The sequence below is a fragment of the Phocoena sinus genome, chromosome 8 (genome assembly GCF_008692025.1).
Source record: "Phocoena sinus isolate mPhoSin1 chromosome 8, mPhoSin1.pri, whole genome shotgun sequence".
NCBI classification, from domain to species: domain Eukaryota; kingdom Metazoa; phylum Chordata; class Mammalia; order Artiodactyla; family Phocoenidae; genus Phocoena; species Phocoena sinus.
The window spans coordinates 75970599-75990330 of NC_045770.1; positions in this window are offsets into that span (position 1 = coordinate 75970599).

Here is a 19732-nt window from a genome sequence, read left to right on the forward strand (position 1 = left end):
AAAGATGTGGTTGGACCTAGAGAGTGTTATACAGAGTGAAGTAAGTCGAAAGAGAAAAGCAAATATTGTATAATAATGCATATATGTGGAATCTAGAAAAATGGTATAGATGATCTTATTTGCAAAGCAGAAACAGAGACACAGAAGTAGAGAACAAATGTATGGATACCAAGGAGGAAAGGGTTGGGGTGGCAGGAATTGGGAGACTGGGACTGATACATATACATTATTGATACTATGTATAAAATAGACAACTGATGGGGACATACTGTATAGAACAGGGAACTCTACCTAATGTACTATGGTGTCCTAAATGGAGGAAGATCCAAAAGGGAGGGGATGTCTGTATGTGTATGGTTGATTCATTTGTTGTGCAGTGGAGGCTAACACAACATTATAAAGCAGCCATACTCCAATAAAAATTAATAAAAAGGAAAAGAAGAATCTCAACCTAGATTGATGTGACTTTAGCTGCTTTTATATTCCTCAGGAAGCCAAGGAAGTAAGAGAGTGACATGGACATATATACACTACCAAATGTAAAATAGATAGCTAGTGGGAAGCAGCCACATAACATAGGGAGATCAGCTCAGTGCTTTGTGACCACCTAGAGGGTTGGGGTAGGGAGGGTGGGAGGGAGACGCAAGAGGGAGGGGATATGGGGATATATGTATATGTATAGCTGATTCACTTTGTTATGAAGCAGAAACTAACACAACATTGTAAAGCAATTATACTCCAATAAAGATGCTAAAATCAATCAATCAATAAATAAATAATCTAAGAAAAGAAAAAATAGAACAATGTTTAATAAATACTATGTGTAACTACCATAAAAATAAATAAATAAAAATACAGTTTGTGAAAGAAAAAAAAAACTAACAAAAATGTACTATTTTCATCGTTTAGATCACAAATTTTTTCAGAATAATTGGTTCAAATTTCGGAAGGAATTCTAGAGATTGATTCAACATGAGATCCAAACCTGCAGTTCCAAATGAATCATAAATTCATTTGTTTCCTCGTGAACTGGCTGTTGACATTGAAATACAGATGTTTGATGATGAATTCGTTTCTCATTGTATAACAGCAACTACATAATGAATCAGGGAAAATGGCAACAGCTATTATATCTTCATTTGCTTAAAACATATAAAAATCTTTTCATTCTACCCTATTAAATGTCAAATAACCCAACAATGACAAAAATCTAAACCTGCACTTCCAACGATTTTTAAAAGTGTATTAAATTTGTAAGGGTACAATGATATTTTCAATAAGGGTGAACACCCACTTTAAAATATATCAATTATAGAGCCAACTGAGACGTCAATAATTTAGTAATTTCTATCTCTGAAAATGGGGAACATGTAGAACAGATGCATGAAAGAGATCCAGAATCCATTTTTACCTCATCTGGAACTGAAGAGAGAGACTAAGGTTGCTTACTGGCAGATAATGATAGTCTGGACACTGATATTCTTCCAGACATTAAGCCATTTGCAATATTTCTTTGACAGGTATAAAGCCTCAGAAATTAATTGCGGGAGCTGGTCCTGATTCACCCAAGATCACCTAGCAGCTGCAAGAACATTTTCTGTTAAAAACTTGATAATGAATCAAGTTTGCTTGTTAAAATGTCCAACACATAACAGGATAAACATGGTAATATATTCCATTTTGAATATAAAAATACAGCTGACTTTAGAGATATTGCTGAAGAAAAAAGAGAAAGTAAAATATTAGAGTCTGAAAGAGAACCCGATTTTAATTAATGATTTATTTTTTCAGTAAAGTCTTAATTAAGAAAAGAGTTGAGGGAGAGAAATAGCAGAGCAAGCAAAGTTTTTATTTAGCTGGAATATAAACGACTTTTTCTTATATATGTAGCCTTGATGTTGAAAATCTTCCCTAAAGGAATGATCTTCCTGCCTTAAGCTCAATTGGTCTTTTATTGGGTACTCAGCATGCACCAGACATGATGGTAGGAGACTAAAGAGATAAATAAATAACCTCCCTTGTTCTCAAGGAATTCTTAGACTCAATGAGTAGAGTATATAAACGTAAGCAAGTAGTTTAAAAAAAAATTTATTCCCAGAACCCTTCAGATATATCATTTTGGGTTTCAGTTTTCATTGCCTCTGGCTTGAAATGGACATGGTGAAGAATGGAGGAAGGATCACTGGATTTGGAGGGAAGGGTCTTGAGGATGAAATGAAATAAAATAATATGTACAAATGCTCTTAGCACAATGTGTGCTACTTTACAAATGTCAACAACATGCATATCTATTTACTTATTGTATCAAAGATATATAGCGCACATTATTTTATTGATTTACTTCCTGGTAAGAGCTTGGAGGTGGGAACAGAGTTGGACGTCACCAATTTTTTTGTTAGTTAACCTAACATATATCGTGTATCTACCAGAATAAGACTATAAGACTGAGTCACTTAAACTGAGTCTTTAAACCAGGTTGCTCAGGAAACACATAGGAAGGACATCAAAATAAAATTTTGGGTCCCAGGAATGGATTCTTTTTAAAAACTAATATTTGAAGAATAATGTGGAAGAGGGTATTTTTAAGACAAATGTTTGCAATTTAGAGCAGTTGTTCCAGTGAAATAAATGAAGGACCTATTGGTTCAGAAACTCAGACAGCAGTCAAATTTCTAAGATGGGTAGCAAATTTCAATTATTCATGAACCAGAAGAGAATCCTTCCTTTATATAAAATTTTGTCACAAGTTGCTGGAATGAGCTCACATAGTATGCATTCTGTATAACTATTTAAAAATGAAATCTCAGCATCTCTGTCAGTGTTGAATTAAGGAACCATTAAATTATCAAAAATGTACTGATACCTTTATATTGATAGAGGTGTCAGGTGATGAGGAAATAAAAAACAGATTTAAAACTCGTCTCACTCCTCCAGGAACTCACAATCTTGGGGAAGATAAGTTTGAAATATTAGTTGTGAAAAAAAAGTAAGTACAAGTGTTGTACTGATGATATAAAGTAGGGAACAAATATTTTTACAATACGCTAAAGGATCTAGAGGCAACTTCATGCTATTAAACAAACTATGACGATAAGCCCTATCTCATTCTCCATTCAGGTCTAGATATTTTAAAATTACCTTGCAGAATTGTTTGTATGCTCAGAAATTTGGATTTTTGGATATTGATTTTCTCTTTTCCCTTTCCCTTTGTCTTTCATTAATTCTTTAAAACCACAGCTTTTCTGCCCATATCCTTGCTCATGGGTATTTATAACACTAACAAGGATGCATATTCCCCGGTGCCCAATCATTTTTGTTGCTATATATGTATATATATATATATATATATATATATATATATATACACACACACAAATAAATATAATAATAATTATTATTGTCTATCTTTCTCCCATAATTAAAGCTTCGCAAAAGGATGGCCCTTGTATTATTGAATGATCTGTCTTTATTTAGAAAAATAGAATATTTGTTGCTCAGTAAAATTTTGATGAATTAGTGACTGAACATAAGACATTACATCACTCTCAGAGAATCTGTTGACTTCATGGGGATGAAAAATTTTGCCAAGTTATTATAAACTGACTTTCTCTTTTTATTCCCTATTTTGTCTTACATTCTCAAAAGGCCCTGGTTACTGGGTGAATGTTCCAAAACAGGAGCTATTTTTATCAGTCTTGGGAACTTTTGAAATAGGTCTTGAAGAATGAATAAAATGCAAAGTAGATCAATTATTTAAAAAGAAATAGTGGGGAAGGAGTAAAGGGAATAGGAATAGTAGCAAGGCGGGATAAAACTGCATGGAGTGTGCTAAGAAATGAAAGTGGTCTGGTGTGGTAGGGCTAGGCAGTGTTAGTGACTGGGAAACAGTGAAGTTGACTTTCTCCAGGCAGTTTCTTTCAGTTATTGCCACAATTCTGATGATCTGGTCATAACTTTATTCAATTTAGCACATTTACACGTTGTTTTATATTAATTTATCTTACAGATATTCCTATTTCTTCATACTTGATATGCTTTGCTTTTTTGACTAGTTTATAAGCTCATTGATGGCAATGAATAACAGTTTTACTATGTGTTAGAATGGAACTTGAACTAGATGTAAGGTAAGCTTCCTAAAAGCAAAGACCTTATCCACCAAGAGATGAATGGATAAAGAAGATGTGGTATATATACAATGGAATACTACCCAGCCATAAAAAAGAATGAAATTTTGCCATTTGCAGCAAGATGATGGACTTGGAGGGCATTATGCTAAGTGAAATAAGTCAGACAAAAGAAGACAAATACTGAAATATATCACTTATATATGGAATCTAAAAAATACAACAAACTAGTGAATATAACAAAAACAGAAGCAGACTCACAGATATAGAAAACAAAAAACTAGTGGTTACCAGTGGGGAGAGGGGAAGGGGCAATATAGGGATGGGGAAGTGGGAGGTACAAACTATTGGGTGTAATATAGGCTCAAGGATATATTGTACAACACAGGGAATATAGCCAATATTACAGTAATAACTGTAAATGGAATGTAACCTTTAAAAATTGTCTAAGATTATTTTAAAAAACCAAAAAACTTAATAAAATAAAAATTTTAAAAAAGCAAGGACCTTGAGTGACTTTTTTTTACCACTGTACCCTCAGTACACATGGAAAGCACACATTAATATTTGGTAGAATAATTGAATGAAAGAGGGAATGACTCAGAAAACCTGTTTTGTTGTTGTTGCTGTTTGTTTGTTTTTTAATCAGCCTTCTCCTTTGCTCATTATATGATCTTGGGAGAGAGTCACTGAATTCCTTCTAAGACTTGATTTCCTCATCAGTCAATGGGGGGTTGCTGCTGCTGCTGAGGATGAAGCACTGTTGGGAAGCTTAAGTGAGATAATGCAGGCACTTTGGGAAATGAAAATGCTATACAAATGTATATCATGGTGCTTGCTGGTCATTATTCTGAAGTCAGTATCTGCACTCCTGGAGCATAGAAGGGAACAAGAAGAAGATAAGATTGTCAGTTGGGACTCCGAAAGGGAAAACCTAACTGACATTTTTTGGCCTATATTGAAGATTTCAACCTGCCAAAACACCATTAAAAAAAAAAAAGTTTCACATTTCACTGTAAGAAATGGAGATAGAGAATCAGCTGAATAAACAGCTATAGAGATCCAAGCCCAAAGATTTCTAAGATTTCAAGATGTTGTGTTAAGTAAATATTGCTGAGTTGGAATGGGCCTCTTTGTAAGCAGATATCTCTGGGATTCATAACCTATGTCAGATTACTCTTCTCTTCTTCCCATTGTCACTTGAGAGGGAATGAAGAAATTTTCTTGCCTTGATGTAGTAAAAAAAAGATCACTGCATCAGAGCTCAGGAAACCTGGCTTACAATTCCAGCTCTTCACTAATTACTTAAGTAACCTTGGACTAACTCACATATCTGTTTTTCCTTTGTAGAATGAAATAACTGTATGAGATAAATTCTGAGGTTCTTCTATTGTCTAAAATTTTATAATCCCTGTGCATCCAGAGGAAATAGTGAATTTGAATCCCAGGCAACTTTCCATGATCACCCAGCTTCCCGAGTCCCTTATTCTACCAATATCTGTCCCCTTCACACATATTTCTACAGAATACTTTTATTCTGGTTTTGAAAGGCTTATTTTGGTGGGTCATTTTGTTGACTAATTTGGGTCATGTCCTGTTATCCAGTAGGATGATAATAATAAGAGCTACTACTTATATAATACTACATGCTATGCACTATTCTAAGTTTAGTACGTTAACTCATTCAATCCTCATATCAGCTTTTATGAGGTAGCTGTTATTATGATACTTATGAGTAAACTGAGGCAGAGGGAGGTTAAGTAATGTGTCCAAAGTCATACTACCGTTAAGTGCCAGAGTAGCAATTCAGATCCAGACTGTTTTATAACCCCACCTATGTGCGCTAAACTAATAAACTATATTGAATATGGAGGGTTGGAGGAAACCTGGGAAGAAGAGATCTACATCTAGAAAGCATGGTGCCAGGCTCCCAGATCATTTTATCAGGTACCCAGGACAGGTAAGCTCTTCAAACAAATGAGGAAAAAAACCAAAAGTCTGATTTCTATCCCATAGGCCAGTTTGCTCTCAAAATTTTGTTTTTGGGCTTGCCTGCCAAAAATGTGACTTTAAATATAAAACGAATAAAATGAAATCATTTCTTGGAGAACATTTCTGTGGTTCACTGTGGAATGCCAAGTTAAGAATATCTGTCTTACATTTTCAAGCACATGTGTTGTAGTAATTTTATGGGGTAATGAGTTGGCTTCCATTAAAGATATTTTATTTTTACAGGGGCTGGGGCTGGAGAAACATTATGTGGCAGGCAGTGAAATATCTTACTTTTGCAGATTACTTTAGCTAATCACCTACAGGTGAATTTTCTAGGAACTCTGGTTTTAACCCTTTGACTGCTATGGATTTCAGTGGGTTTTGACTGAAGACTTGGATATAATGGCAAGGGACCCAGTGGTGAGAAGTGGAGGAGTTTGGGGTATGAAGGAACTGATCAGAGTATAACAGAAGAAATATGGGACTTTCATCTCAGTTTTAAAACTTGAGTGGTACTTGAGATCTATTCACTGGCTTCAGTAAAAAAAAAAAAAATCAAAATGTGATCATAGCTAATAATTTATAAAAGCTAGCATAGTCTCCACTTCCCAGTTTAACACATGGCAGATGTTGCTAGTTATCGACCCAACATCCATCCTCTCCTTCATTATTAACAGAAGTCAAATTTTGCTACTAAATATTCTATTCCCGAGATTATCTTGTAACTAGTGGTGCCCATATGACAGTGTTCTTACCAAGAGATATAGGAGGAATCGGCTGGGGATTTCTGGTAAGGAAACTCCTTTTCAATCCCCCTAAACGATGTCCAGATTGTAACTATGAAGCAAGAGAAATGAGTTACAATGGTGGCACAGAAAGATAGAAAGACTTAGATTTCTGATTCTGGGTGAAGGTGGTGCAGCTACCCTGACTGCTTAGGCAGAACATTCTCGTTTTCTAAAAAAAGCATTATACTTTTGATGTATAAGCAGTTGCCTAATTCTGAGGCTGAGGGGAATGTGCTCCCTGTGCTTTTCCTCTTATCAACTCCCCTCCAGTGGACCCAGATTTTGGGTGTCATATGTTCCCACCTAATGGTGTCTATGCCAAAGGGGGATGGGATCACTTGTTATTCCTTTCGTTAGGTAACTGTTGTTCTTGAACAGGGGAAACTATTCTTCATATTCTCTGAGAAAGAAAAGGGATTGTGACCCAAGATGAGATCAGTTGCAAAAATTTGTTGAATTTCAACATAATAAATATATTAGTCAGTAGAGTAAAATAATGTAATGAGCATTCTACCAGGAAGGGCAAGTGAACAGGAAAGAGCTGCATGCCTGATTCTTGCCCCGTAGTGAAGTCGGGGAAACATCACCCAGGAGATACGTAGGCCCTTCTGATAGAGAAAAATCTGCACAAGATAGCTGGCGGTATTCAGTGTTCTGTGACTGAAATGTTACCCAACTGGGTAGAATTCCAACAGAACATGAGATATTTGGTAGATAAGTCTCATTAAGGAAATTTGAAAGAAATTTGAAGGGAGAGTTCAAATTACCAAAGTTAAATCGATGTGGTTCACATAGTTCATCTGATGTTAGAGAGAAGAGACAAGTTTGAGGCTGAAAGCTTTCATGTTAAGGATAGCAGATTAGAAAGATCTTTGATGGCATCATTACATTGAAACTACATGGCCTTGGGCTTCCTTTCGCATGAGCCAAATAAATCCTCTTTTTTAAAGCCATGGTGTTTTGTATTTTTATTTGCAGCTGAAACCATTTCACACTGACACATCTACTAACACAACCTCTTCTCTTTCAATACATCCAGTAGGTGAGTACTCTATGTACAGTTGATAAGGCAGAGAAGATACTGGGGGACAAACCTTGTGATAGAGGAGTTTGATTACAACTGTTTTGGCTTCTATAATCTCTACTTTGGTTTACATTTATTTGCTTCTTGTCCAGAAATTTTTAGGATCATTGTATTTGTATGAGTTCCATGAATACCAGTTTCTTTACACCTGGAGGTAGGTTGAGGTCTTCCAAGGAGGTCTGTGAATTTTGATTTTCTAAAGACAGCTTGAGGACTGCAGGATGGAATGCAGAGAAGAAGGAAGGTGAAGTAAAGAAATAGATGGGGGTGAGCACCTAAGGTGTGCCTCGTCGTGGTACAGGTCATTATGTCATCTTGTTTATTCCTCAGGACTGTTCTTCAGGCACATTTTGTTAAAATGATTTTACAAAATCAGAAATCTGAAACTCAAAGGGGGTAAAATGTCTCGCTAATACGTGGCAGAACCAGATTTTTTATCCAGATACTATGACTCAGCATATGGATTTTCTGTGACCTTTGCCCAGGAAGAAGACATCACCCTTAGTGTCCTGGACAGTTATCAAACTTTCCTGTTGCCCTGAGTGGATACACTATCTCTATTTTCCAAGGCCATTTGCTATACAAACATACTTGAAAAGAAAATATGGAACTAGGGCAGCCATTGCCTTTGCTTGCAAACAGTGGAAAAATAAGAGCAGCCCATGGAGAATTATCTCCCAGTAGCATTAGCCTCTGTCATCCATTCCCCCCATCTCTCTGAAAACCCTCACCATAACTCTGCCCCTATGTGCCTCTTTATCTTGGGGACCTGGGGGTTTTCCACTTTTTTATTCCCTCCTATAATAAGAGAAAAGTTTTAAAACCTCATTTTAGGCAATAAAATATTTAGAATGTATCACAAAAAGTTTTCATGTGATCTTTTCAGGCAACAAAATTATAAGAATTAATCCATTAGCTCATTTATTTATTCAGTGTGTATTATACGACAACTAAATGCTTTAATTTTACAGAGGGCAGGCTTTAACAAGTAAATAAGTTAGCCATTCAGATACTAGTAAGTGTAAAGAAGTAAATGGATGAAGTTTGAATTTCACTGGGGAGTGAGGCTTGGTACTGTTACATTAGATGGTCTAGAAAAGTCTCAGTAAGTTGCAAATTTGAGCTAAGAACTCAAGGATAAGAAAGAGTCAGTCATGAAAAGAGCCTGAAAAAAATACTTCATACAAAAGAGCAAAGACCCTGAAAATTAAGTCCTAAATCTATTAGTCTGAAGCAGATGAAACTTTTACTGTTGTAAATGCAAACAGGCAAATCTTGGAAATTTCATACAGTTTGACATATAAAGGTTAACAGGCTTATGGTCACTGCTGTGAGAATTGGGTTTCTGAGTATTTGTTTGCTTAATCTCATTGAAAATAAGTTTAACAATTGTACAGCACATTACTAACTTTAAAATTAATTCAATGCATAAAAGTGTAAATGCTGTGTACTCTTTTGAAGGCTTCTCTATTAATCAATAGTTTAAAAATTTTAAGAAAATGGCTCAGCAATTTGCAAGAACTCTGAGAAACCATAAGTAAATATTAACACACCTTTAGAAAGCAGATCAAATAACCTATTAGACCAAAATGACCTAAATGAAACTCTACAAGGAGAAGAATTGGAAATTAAAAGAGGGAAGGCAATAGGAAAAACAAGTAAAAATACTGGATATTAACAAGCTTTAGTCCACATGGAAGAGTTGAATAAAGGGAACATGTGTTCTGTGAGGCAAAGTTTCGGAAATAAAATATTTCACTAATAACTACTAAATTACAAATTATGTTAAGAATATGTACTTTATGTATATGTATAGATGTAAGCTATTATGTATAGAATGGATAAAAAGCAAGATCCTACTGTATAGCATAGAAAACTATATTCAATATGCTATGATAAACCATAATGGAAAAGAATATAAAAAGTGTATATGTATAACTGAATCACTTTGCTGTACAGTAGAAATTAACACAACATAGTAAATCAACTATACTTCAATTAAAAAAAAAAGAATATGTACTTTACCTCTAGGTACAGCTATTTCACTGTGGGTGAATATCTGTTCTGATGGTTAATTTTATGTGTCTATTTGACTGGGCCATCAAGTGTCCAGATATTTGGTCAAACATATTCTGGGTGTGTCTGTGAGGGTGTTTGTGGATGAGAATAACATTTGAATCAGTAGACCTAAAGCAAATTGCCCTTACCAGTGTGGGTGGGCCCGATCCAATCCTTAGGTGGCTGGAATGGAACAAAAGGGAAGAATGAGAGTGACCTCTCTCTCTCTACCTGGCTGTTTCAAGTTGAGACATTAGTCCTCTGCACTCAGATTGGACCTTGCACCCCTGGCTCTCCCGGTTCTCAGGCCTTCAGACTTGACCATTGCCCCTGGCTCTCCTGGGTCTCCAGATTGCAAATGACAGACTGTGGGGCTTGTCAGCCTCCATAATCACATGATCTTATTTCTTATAATAAATCTCTTTATATATACATATATGTATATGCATATATTATATGTATATATTATAGATATACCTTTATAAACACACACACATATATATGTACAGTAGTCTCCCCTTATCTGCGATTTTGCTCTCTGTGGTTTCACTTACCCATGGTCAACCTTGTTCTGAAAATGATAAATGGTAAACTCTAGTAATAGACAACTCAGTTTTAAATTGCACCTTGTTCTAAGTAACGAGATGAAATCTCACGATGTCCCACTCCGTCCTGCCCTGGACTTGAGTCGTCCCTTTGTCCAACACCTTCTCTTCATTAGTCACTTAGTAGCCGTCTCAGTTATCAGATCGACAGTCAGAGTATCCTAGTGCTTCTGTTTAAGTAACCCTTATTTACTTCATTATGGCGCCAAAGCACAAGAGTAGTGGTGTTGGCAATTCCAATATGCCAAAGAGAAGTGTTTCCTTTAAGTGAATAAGTGAACATTCTTGACTTAATAAGGAAAGAAAAAAATATGTATGCTGAGGGTGGAACAAATCTTCTATCCGTGAGATTGTGAAGGAAAAGAAAATTCATGGTAGTTTTGCTGTCGTACCTCATACTGCAAAAATTATGGCTATAATGTGTGATAAGTGCTTAGTTAAGATGGAAAAGGCATTAAATTTTTACAAGAGTATATTGTTATAATTGTTCTATTATAGTTATATTAGTTGTGTCTAATTAATAAATTAAAATTTATCAGATGTATGTATATATATAGGAAAATACATAGTATATAGAGGGTTTGGTACTATCTGAGGCTTCTGGCATCCACTGAAGGTCTTAGAAAGTATCCCTCACCAGTAAGGGGGGGACTACTGTATACATACATATTAATTCTGCTTCTCTGAAGAACATGACTAATACATCTTGCTAGTGATTTAATATGTTACTTTTAACTGACATAGTGGCATTTAAAAAATGGTGGAATTTTCAAAGGAAGTATTCTGTGAATAGCCTTTTTAAGGTATCCCTTAAATTATAAAACCTAAAATAAAACTACAAATTAAGAGATCAACTAGAATATGAACCTCAGGCCCAGTAAGTAATCCCTGCTCTATGAGAAAGCAACTTAACCTAGTTTACCTTAGTTTCTTCATCTGTAAAGTGGGGATAACAATGTCTATCTTAAAAACTGTCCCAAGGATTAAGCAAATTCATGGATATAAATTTTCTAGCACAAGTCTGACACATGGTAATCATTAAATAAATGTTAATAATAATTATTATTATTTTCACCTAAATAAAGTTGATTCTGTATGAAATTATTCTAATAACTGGTGATATGCTCAAAGATTAATAAGATTATACAAAAGTTTGTGAGCCAATAAAAGGGTATAGGAGTAGAAGCTGCTTATATAGAGGATATAGCATTATCTTTTAGGCAAATAAAAAAGTACTTTTCAGTTAAGATATCTCATATTTCTACATCTAGTCAACATCAACTGTAGCAAAAGAACAGTGAGTGGGCAACAAAGCAAATCATAATGGGATTTGGGGACCCCCTGGGCTAAATGATTTAAACAGTCTCTGTTCTACTGAGTTCCATGAGGGCAAGGCTCAGATCATTTACTGGGATGGCCAAAAGGTTTGTTTTTCCCTAAGATGGCTCTAGTGGCACTTAGTTGTCTTTAACTTCATTTGAAACAGTTTTGTTAGATTGTATGTAACAGCTGTCATATCAGCATGCATTTAAAAAAAGACATCAAAATTGGTAAATTTTAATATTGGTAATTTAATATTGAAGATGGAAGAAAAACAACATTTCAGCATATTATGCTTTATTATTTCAAGAAAGGTAAAAATGCAACCAAAAAGCAAAAATTTGTGCAGTGCAGGGAGAAGGTGCTGTGACTAATCAAATGTGTCAAAAATGGTTTGCGAAGTTTCATGCTGGAGATTTCTTGCTGGACGATACTCCACGGTCGGGTAGGCCAGTTGAAGTTGGTAGCGATCAAATCGAGACACTAATTGAGAACAATCAACATTATACCATGAGGGAGATAGCCAATGTACTCAAAATATACAAGTCAAGCGTTGAAAATCATTTGCACAAGCTTGGTTACATTAATCACTTTGATGTCTGGGTTCTACTTCAATTAAGTGAAATAAACCTTTTTGACTGTATTGCCACATGCAATTCTTTACTGAAATGTAATGAGAACGTTCTGTTTTTAAAACAAATTTTGACAGGCGATGAAAAGTGGATACTGTACAATAATGTGGAATGGAAGAGATCGTGGGGCAAGGGAAATGAACCACCACCAACCACACCAAAGGCTGGTCTTCATCCAAAGAAGGTGATGTTGTGTATATCGTGGGATTGGAAGGGAGTCCTCCATTCTGAGCTCCTTCCAGAAAACCAAACAATTCCAGCAAGTACTGCTCCCAATTAGACCAACTGAAAGCAGCACTTGATGAAAAGTGTCCGGAATTAGTCCACAGAAAACGCATAATCTTCCATCAGGATAACGCAAGAGCGCGTGTTTCTTTGATGACCAGGCAAAAACTGTTACAGCTTGGCTGGGAAGTTCTGATTCATCCTCCATATTCACCAGACATTGCACCTTCAGGTTTCCACTTATTTAGGTCTTTTCAAAATTCTCTTAATGGAAAAAAATTCAATTCCTTGGAAGACTGTAAAAGGCACCTGGAACAGTTCTTTGCTCAAAAAGATAAAAAGTTTTGGGAAGATGGAATTATGAAGTTGCCTGAAAACTGGCAGAAGTTAGTGGAACAAAAGTGTGAATACATTGTTCAATAAAGTTCTTGGTGAAAATGAAAAATGTGTCTTTTACTTAAAAACTGAAAGCACTTTTTGGCGAACCCAAATATTTCTCTATTCTCTTTGCTTACCATGAGATAGACACTGGCCTGAACACTTTTCACGTTCCTGCTCAGAATAACCTATGAGGTGGCTGTTATTATTGTCCTTATTTTACAGATGAGGAAACTGGAGCACATGAGTTAGCTGACTTGTCCAAGGTCAAACAAAGTAATCTGGGGAGCCCAGTCAAGGGTCCTCAGGTCACGTTTTTGACCACCAAGTTGTACTGCCTCTCATTGTCTGTTAAATACATCTACACAAGTGGTATAAAAGAGGCTTCAGAATGGAATCTCATTCTGTGTGCAATTTTAATCTAAACATTTGTTCCAGAAAGGAAAAGGGAAGAGATTATTGATATCATAAACACATTCTCAAAAGTTATCATCAAACTTGTATTTACCAAGTACCTATGTATCCCATCTCAGGGAATTTTGAGCACACAAACTCTTTTGAGAACTGATGAAAACTAGGAACACCCTATATATGAAGATTCTCCTGTAGGTTTTAAGGATTTCGCAATCAGTCTGAAGGCAGTTCAAATACCTCAGTTTAAGAACTCCCTACGGTATCTTACTCAGTCCTCAGAAAAATCCTGGAAAGTTAGCATTCTTACATCCTTCTACCAATGAAGAAACTAAGATTACAGATTGAAATGATTTACTTAAGGTGACATAGTTGATGAAAAGCAACACTGAAACTAAACCCAGATCAATCTAGGTCTAAGTTCAGTCTATTTAAGTTTTACTAAACAACTTCATATCTAGTTTTTTTTTAAACTTTCTCTATTACTTGGAATCTGAATTTAGAGACATTAAAAAAGAAAAAGTTCTGATTCCTCTGGTTGTCCCATGGCAATTATAATTTGAACTTTAAAACATACTATATAACAATGAAATTATTTTAAAATGTCTGTCTGCTAGGAGGTTTTTACTTTAGAAAATAATGCCTCATTAGCTGACACAGAAATGCATTCTTTCTGCATGCCTTACTTTGATTTTGCAAACTGGGCATTGGTGTTATGGTTTGATAGAACTCTGGGGTCACGGAGTTTATGGTAAGTTAATTCAGCTCAGGGTTTGGCCTAAGACACCAACTGGCTTTAGATGCAAGAGTATATCCAAATTATATGAAAGTTATTTGGCACAGTAAAAATCAACAATTATAATTAAATGTTCCTAGCATAAAGCTGGAAATGACTTTCGGCTTGGGAAGTGGGGCCAGGTCCAAAAAGATCGTGAAGACTTTGAGCTTTGAGAAAGCATCATAATGTCATTAACATTTCCACCATTGCTTGAAAAATTCTAATTGAAATGAGAATATCAGTCAAAAAACAAAGAAAAACCCATTGTTTATTGTTTTTCCCATAGGGAAAATGTCTGAAAGAAAAATTCGTAAATGAATGCAATTTACAACTAATTGACATCTTACCTGTAGTATGATTTTTAGTGTAGCCTTGATCTTTAATGAAAATGAGAACTGTGTGTTATATTTAGCTTCTAATTGGCCGTTGGGGGCAGAAGGGGAATAATGCTTAACAATATCCTTTTAAAGTTTTGAAAGAAATTAGTTTTGTGATCTTGAATCAAAACTAGTGCTGAAAAATGATTCCAAATAACAAATGTTTCTATTAACAAAATAATAGAAAGTCACCTCTGACTATGTTTGACTTCTCCTGAAAACCAAGGTGTCATGGGCAATAACCCATTTCAAAGTACTTTTTTAATGACTAAATACTTGTAAAATAAACATGTCATTTCCAAAAAGGAATGAGGAAGGAGAAAGTGTTAAGATTCATGAGCCAACTCTATCATGAATTCCTACACTATTTCTTTCCTTAAATTTTTCCCTACAGCTTTACTGAGGTATAATTTACATAACATAAAATTTGCTCATTGTAAGTATACAATTAAATGGCTGTCAGTACATTTATAGAATTGTGCAACCATCACCATAATCCATCTAGTGTTGGAACATCTTTGTCATTCCCAAAAGTTCCTTTGTGTGCCTTTGCAGTTTAATAACCAGCTCCACACCTAGTCTCAGGCAACAGTTGGTTTGATTATTTTTCTCTATAGCTCTACCTTTTCTGGATATTTCATGTAAATGTAATCACACAAAATGTAGTCTTTGGTGTCTGGCAGCTTTTTTTAAAAATTGAAGTATAGCTGATTCACAATATTGTGTTAGTTTCAGGTGTACAACATAGTGATTCTATATATATATATATTTTTTTGCGGTACGCGGGCCTCTCACTGTTGTGGCCTCTCCTGCTGCGGAGCACAGGCTCCGGACGTGCAGGCTCAGCGGCCATGGCTCACGGGCCCAGCCGCTCTGCGGCATGTGGGATCTTCCTGGACAGGGCCACGAACCCGTGCTCCCTGCATTGGCAGGCAGACTCTCAACCACTGCGCCACCAGGGAAGCCCGTGATTCAATATTTTTATAAGTTATACTTCACTTTAAGTTATTGCAAAATAGTGGCTGCTTTAACTTAGCATAATGTTTTAGAGGTCTAGCTATGTTGTGGCAGGGTCAGCACTTTGTTCCTGTTTTATTGTTAAGCATTATTCCTTTGAATGGATAGACTGCATGTTGTTTATCCTTTCACCAGTTCATGGATATTAGAATTGTTTCATGTTTATGGTATGGCAATTATGAGAGACACTGCTATAAACATTCACATACAAGTCTGTGTAAAAATGTATTTTCATTTCTTTTCAGTAGATAAGTAGGAGTGGAATTGCTAGATTGTATGGTAAATATTGAGGACTGAATTGTGTTCCCTCCAAATTTATAACTGATAATATGTGGAGACTGGGCTTTTAAAGAAGTAAATATAGTTAAATGAGGTGATAAGGATGGGGCTCTAATCTCGTATGATTGGTGTCCTTATAAGAAGAGGAAGAAACACCAAGGATGCATGTGCACAGAGGAGAGGCCATGTGAGGACACAACAAGAATGCAGCAAGTTGCAAGTCAAGGTGAGAGGCATCGGAAGAAACCAAACCTGCCACACCTTGATCTTGTCTCCTTCAGAACTGTGAGAAAATAAATTTCTCCTTCAGAACTGTGAGAAAATAAATTTCTGTTGCTTAAATATCTCGTCTATGGTATATTTTTATGGCAGTCCTACCAAACTAATTCAGCAAGGTTATGTTTAACTTTTTAGGGACTGCCAAACTATTTTCCATACTGACTGAACCAGTATTTATATTCTCATTAGTAATATATGAAAGTTCCATTTTCTCCACCTTCTCACCAACAAGTTGATGCTACCTGTCTTTCTGATTATAGATATTCTAGTGGTGTGAAGTATTATCATATTGTAGTTTTAATTTGCATTTACCTAATGACTCATGATATTGAGCATATATTCATGTGCTTATTAGCTATTTAGCTTCTTATCTTCTTTAGTAAAACATCTACTCATGCCTTTGGCCATTTGAATTGCTATGTGTTTCATATTACTGAGTTCTCTAATAGTCTAGACAAAAGTCCTTTATCAATGTATGATCTACAAATATTTGTGTGCTGTGGGTAGGTTTATCTTTTCCTTTTAAAAAATATTTTCTTTTTAATGTATATTTTGAAGCATAAAAAGTTTAAAATTTGATTAAGTCCAATATACACATTTTCTTTCAATGATTTTGCTGTCACTTTCCTACCTAAGAACTCTTTGCCTAACCCATAATGTTTCTCCTGTGTTTTCTATTAGAAGCTGTATAGTTTTAGCTCTTACATGTAGATCTATGATTTATTTTGAGTTAAGGTTGTGTAAGATGTGAGATAAGGTTCTAAATTCGTTCCATTTCATATAAATATCCAATCATCCCAAAGGAATTTGCCCTATAGAATTGCCATGGTGCTTCTGTTGACATCAATTGATTGTAAATGTGAGGGTTAATTTTTGTATTCTCAGTTCTGTTCATTGATCTAGATGTTTATCTTTATGCAAAACCACACTATCTTAATAACTACAGCTTTATAGTAAGTTTTGAAATTGTGTAGAATGAGTCCTCCATCTTTGTTCATAGTTTTTGTAATTGTTATGGCTGTTCAGGGCCATTGCATTCCCATATAAATTTTAGGGCCATTTAGTCAATTCCTATAAAATTATTTCTGGAATTTTAGTTGGGGTTATGTTGAATCTACAGATCACTTTAGAGAATTTTCTTCTTAGTGACATTGAGTCTTCCAATCCAAGAACATGAAATGCCTTTATTTATTTAGATCTTTAATTTTTTTTCTCAAAAGTTTTATAGTTTTCGGTGTGCAAGTCTTTGACTTCCTTTGTTAAATTTATTCCTAAGCATTTTGTTCTTTTTGATATTATTTTGTGTGAAATTGTTTTCTAATTTCATTTTCAGATTGTTCGTTGTTAGTATATAGAAATACAAACAATATGTACATATTGGTCTTGTATCCTGCAATCTTGCTGAACCCATTTATGAGTTCACATACTTAAGACAAGTCCTTAATATTTTCTATATATAGAATAATCTTAATTTCATTAAAACACACTTATACTTTTTTCCTCTAATATGGATGGCTTTAATATCTTCTCCCTTTCCTTCTTCCCTCTCTCCCCCTCTTTCCTTCCCTTGCTTCTCCCCTTCCTTTTTCCCTTCCTTTTTTCTTTTTTCCCCCTTATTGTTGGCACTGGCTAGGATGTCAGTGCAATGCTGAATAGAAGTGGCAAGAGCAGATTTCTTGCTTTTTATTGTGATTTTTAAGAGGAAAGCATTCAGTCTAAATGTGTTTGTGTGGATTCTATTTCTGTATTCTCTATTTCATTACACTCATGTCTTTGTGGGCCCTGACCATACCACACAGGTTAAAGTTTAATTACTCAACCTTGCAAGTCATCTTGATAGCTGATAGTCTGATAGAATGATTCTGCCTTCCTGCCTCAATTGAATTTGCTTTTCCAGGTTTGTTGCCTTTCCATGTAAATATGTAATTTACAATTTTTCAAAAACTTTATTGGAATTTGACTGGAATAGCATTGAATTTATAGGTTAATTTAGAAAAAATGTACATATTTAGAATATTGAATCTTTTTATCCATGTGCATGGAATATCTCTTTACTTATTTTGATCTCATTTTATGCTTTTAAATAAAATTTTATAATTGCCTTTATCAAATCTTGTATTATACTGATAGATAATTCTTAAAAAACATAGTTTTGAGGCTATTGTGAAGTGATATCTATCTATCCTATCTATCTGTCTATCTTATTGGTTATTATTAGTTTATGGAAAATATGAATTTTTCTTTTAATTTGTTGGCTATCCACCTTGATGATTTCCCTTATTATTTCCATGAGAATTCTAATTTTCTTTTGGAATTTTTACATGTAAAACCTCATCTCACCTGTGAATATTCATTTATTTCTCCCTTTCCAATTATTTTATCTCCTGTCTCTTTCTTCTTTTTTTTTTTTTGTTCCTTTCTTTATTGCACTAGATAGGATTACCATTACAACTTTGGAAGAAGCAGCAAAGCAGCCATCATTTTTGGTTACTGACTCTAAAGGGACTTCAAAACTTCATCATTACAAATGATGTATTTTTTTTATACATAGCTATTTACTTACTAGAATTAGGCATGATCTTATATATAAAATTGGCTTATGTATTTTTTCTCACACTTTTCAGATTTAGTACCAAGTGTATGCAAGTTCATAAAATGAAGTTTTCTTCATTTTGTTTTGTTTCAGTTATATTTTTTGTAACACTACAAAGTATGAAGTAGCAACTATCAGTTATTTGAAAGTTTTTTCTAAAATTTACCTCTGCAACCATATGGCCTGGTAACTTTTTTGTGTGTGGACTTCTGATTACTGATTTAGTTTATTTAATAATTTAGAGGCCCATTTGATATTGCTGTTTCTTTCTGGAGCAAATTTTGATAATTTTTCTAAAAATTTTTTGTTAAGTTTTCTAAAAACTTGCTTCATTTTTCAAATTCATCGATTTCTAATTATATTTCATTAATAGCTTTTTAGTTCACATCATTGTTTATAGTATGTGCCCTTTCCACTTTTTCTTCTTCTTTGATTTCTACTATTACTACACCTATTACTACTCCTACTACTACTATCTGGACAAAGATTTATCTATTTTATTAAGTCTTTTCAAAGATAAAATTTTGAATTTATTGAAATGATTATAAGGATATAATCCTTAATAATTTGGTGTTGGATTGATTCAGCAATTTTGACAGAGACATCTTAATATCTCATTTTATTGAGGATATCATTCCATTGTTTTATGACTTGTATTCTTGCTGCTGAAAAATCTAATTGTCATTCCTTTTTAACTAATTTGTTTTTCTCTTTGATTGCTTCTATGATGTATTCTTTGAATTTGGTGTTCTGTCCTTTCATGATACTCTGTTTATGTGGGAATTTGTTTGT